Consider the following 4,309-nt stretch of genomic DNA (forward strand, 5'->3'; position numbering starts at 1 on the left):
GGAGTTTTTGATGAATTATTACTGTATGAAGTTTTACCTTTTTCCCATACATGTGGGTTAGTGATATTGGAAAGCAAAGCCAAGCCTCTCCACAAACAATAGAGAGGAAGAGCGGTAGTGTGCACACAGGATATTGCAGTCCAACCCTCATTCAACAATATACGATCACAGAGCATGCTGTACACAAGACTTCACTCCACAGATAACATCTCACCTGCTTTGTAATGATTTCAATGGGCAGTTACATTACTGTATGAACTAGTTTCAGTGCTCTTTGTTCTACAGCAAGGGAGGAGCACAGCATGTGTTTAAAATATCTGGACTACCTGCACGTCAGAGTGAATCAGTAGGAGCAATAATACCCTTCAGGTATTTAAAACTGAAACTTGGCTTTGCGGGTCTGCATGTCTGTGGTTTACACCATAGCTTCTAATGACTACAAATGAATGGCAGTTTTCACTAACCACAGAATTTAATAGCCACTGCTTTTCATAGTTATAAAATCCAGTGAAATAATTTTCACACAAAATGCTTACAAATTACTCATCACTTTGACTTATGGGCTGAATCGCTGGAAGGCAGACTCGAAGTGTTTAATTGATCACTTCTTTTACACGCACAACGCACTCGATGTTGGCCTCCATCACCCTCAGATGGAGCCTACACGGCTCTGCTGTTCTTAGTCCTTGAAAAATGAACAAAGCCAAGGCCCCGACTCACCCTTGAATTTATGGCCAAGGCCCCGGTTCAGTTCAAGGCTGAGCAGCTTGCCCACAGCTGTGAGCTCCACGGGAAGCCGCCAACGTGTCTGAATGTGCGCATGATCTTGTAATTAACCCCGCCAATTTGGAGCCAAATGCTCGAATTGTTTTTGTTTTGATGGTCCCCTTTCTTCAGTCACTCCCCCAGACACGCACCCTCTCCAGTCATGTGGGCACCTTTCACGGCAACATTTCCACCAGGGTCTCTGTTAGCGGCCATTTCCCAAAGGACGATGAAGCACCCCGCAGCAAGACAACGGCTATTGTTGGGAATGGGGATTGAGCTTCTCCTTCCTGTCCCCCCCCAGTGTTGGTACTTTAGTAGCGGTGCGTGAATATGCGTGTGTGAATGTGTGCTGGATAGCATGTGAATGTCTGGGTATGTGAATGCGTATGTGAATGTGAATGTCATGTTTCTAAATGGCTTATAAAAAAGGGAAAGTGGCCACAGCATAAAGGGCCCTCATAAAGTCCTCCTGCTGCCCTTTCTCTCTACATATGTAAACAGGTAGAGAGACAGCCTGGCAGGCAGAGAGACAGCCTGGCAGGCAGAGAGACAGCCTGGCAGGCAGAGAGATGGTCGGAGCACATCACCTTTTGAGGTCAACGTAAGCCTTTTATATCAGTTTGTAGAGTGTCACAAAAGCTCTCCATGATGATGATTCAGACATTTGTGGAAGGAAACTCACTCAAATCAATATCTGATTGAAATAACATTACAAAAGCCAGTAATTTTTTCAAAACAAAAGTTTACTTACATAAAAAAGATGGAATGACAAGTCACTGCACATAAAATTGATTCCAATAAGCAATTATCAATTAACATTTTCCAAAATGGAATGGTTATTTTTTTATGGATCTGGGAGCAGCTCATTTTAATACACCTTTTAAGACCCCAGGGAGTGTACAAAGCACATACAATAAAATACAACATATACATATACAAATACACTTATACACGTACAGTGAAGGAGGAGAAAGTGTGAGAGGTTTAAATAAAATGAAAGCAAATTTGAGGAAAATATATACAAGATATACGTTAAGAGAAACTGACCACGTCGATCATGTCCTGATCATGGAGCTGCTTGGTGTCTGAGTAGCGAGCAGCAGCACATGAGCTGGTTACAACTACTTTAGTGTTACCGTCTTTTGTGTTGTGTGTACATGACCTGGAGTGAGTAACTGATGTTTGTCTAATTAATATATGCCAGTTAAACACTGTATATCACTAGTTAAACGTTTATTAGCCTATGATGCGTGATCTGGTATTAAAAGTTTGATACTAGTATCAGTGTTTCCAGTAGTATTTCTATGTATAATTGGTTTAGTATTAATCTGCTCATAATTGAAACAATCCATAAATGTGAATTTATGTTTGCTGGTATTAGTTTTTAAGCTAAGTGATATGCTACTAATACTAAGCTAAGGTAATGATGTTCTTTCCTGTATTATTTCAGACCACAACACGATTCAGTTGTCACTAGCTTGTCTGAGAATCATATGGTGCTTCAAGCCTAGTAAATTTCCAAGTTTACTCTGAAACATCTGCATTAGTTAATGGGGCTGGTTTATTTATAAAATTATCGAATATGTTTTATTAACGCGATATCAGTATTTTATTTTTGTGAATATCGTGGTGACTGTCAGTACCACTATATTGCAACACATTCCAAAATATTAAGAAAGTGGCAACGTCAAGAAAGAAAGAAACTGCATCACAAACACCACCAAATAGAAGCTGTTTAGACAACACCACACTCCAAACACCACCACATAGAAGCTATCTAGACAACACCACACTCCAAACACCACCACATAGAAACTGTTTAGGCAACACCACACTCCAAACACCACCACATAGAAGCTATCTAGACAACACCACACTCCAAACACCACCACATAGAAACTGTTTAGGCAACACCACACTCCAAACACCACCAAATAGAAGTTATCTAGACAACACCACACTCCAAACACCACCACATAGGAGCCCTAAGTAGAGCACCATCAACATACATCTAAACTCACTAACAGTATTAGGACACTAAATAAAGGGCTCTCCATTCTGCAGCAGTCATTTGTAGATTTTAAACAGCATTACACATTAACAAACAGCAAGCAACAACCAGCCAGCCGATGAACTCTTTACTATGTCAAAAATAGACGAGACTGAAGAACTCTATCAGACCATGAGAGAGTTTGAAAGGAACAACTGGTTAAGGGAGATAGTCCTTGACACTATCACCCTTGGATTGCTCACTGGAGGCTTGGGCTCGGACATTTGTGAAGCTGCTTTGTGACAACAACTGTTGCAAATCAATTTGACTTTGACTTTGACTCTTTGTGGATGTCATTTACATTTATCTTTAGTGGATGCTCTTATCCAAAGAGGCAAAAATGCTTTAGTTGTCTAATTAAAGAAGAGTTTTGATGCTTGTCTTCCATAAATCACAACGGCTTGTGGGTCAAGTCTGGCTGTAGTTGAAACTCAAAGGGATCAAGGCATAGATTGGGTTTTTGACCTTTGCCTTCAAGTAGGAGAGAGCAGGTCCATTTTTGGCGTTGTAGGCCCATCAGAGTTTTAAATCTGATACGAGAAGCTACAGGAAGCCACCAAAGTGAACGCAAAAGTGTAGTGACATGGTCGCAGTATTCTTGATCAGTTATCTAACACCATGGGAAGACAAGGCAACAGTGAGTAGCAGTAATCAACCTGGAGTGGAGAAACCTCCTTGGTACCTGGCTGTGTTGCTATGCAGTATCTGGGATGAGTTGCAGCTGTGCATTTGTTTGTTTAGACTGAGTGAGTCCTTTAAGTCCTGTTATGATGTAAAACTGTATACTTAAGGTTTTTTGCTATTACCTTTGCTCTGGCATAGGTGGACGTTTGTCATACAGGTGTTTGTGGAAGATTTGTCCACTGACACAAAACTACCGTTTTTTTATGTGTGTTCTTTAACAAAAGACAACTGCCCCTTAGTACTTTATTTTTACAGGCAACTTTAGTTTGGGAGAGGCATTATAAAACTTGTTATTGATGCTTTATATGCACATGATTTAATATTTGCACTCTACTGTGTCCTACAGAACAAGGCATTCATTAAGATATGAATGTTACGGTTGGTTGCCCGGCTAGCAGGAGGGACACGCGCACCCCTGCTAGGGATCAAACCTCTTACCTGCCCAGCTCACAGTCTCCAGAATACTGATTAGGTTCACCTGTTCCCTAATTGCTTTCCCCTTTATTTGAACCCACAGATTCCAGGAGAAGGGGCTGCACATTAGTGGTCCTACGACTCTTCAGTTAAGAGGTCTCCGTGTTCCCATTAAAGGAAGATTGTTGTTTTTGTTAAGTGCATCCATCACTGAAAGTCCAATGGAGAATAAAGAGCATTACTTTGCAACCCTGCCTCTCGCTAACTCTGAGCTGCCAATGTCACAGTCGTTACAGAATGTGCAGCCGCCTGGACACGAGGCGAGTAGCCCGATTGGGCTCACCTGCTGGCTGCCCAGATGGCGGCTATGGAGCAGCAGAAGCAGGAGATAGG

Source organism: Electrophorus electricus, chromosome 8 (genome assembly GCF_041902795.1).
Source record: "Electrophorus electricus isolate QZ-2024a chromosome 8, ASM4190279v1, whole genome shotgun sequence".
Classification (NCBI taxonomy): domain Eukaryota; kingdom Metazoa; phylum Chordata; class Actinopteri; order Gymnotiformes; family Gymnotidae; genus Electrophorus; species Electrophorus electricus.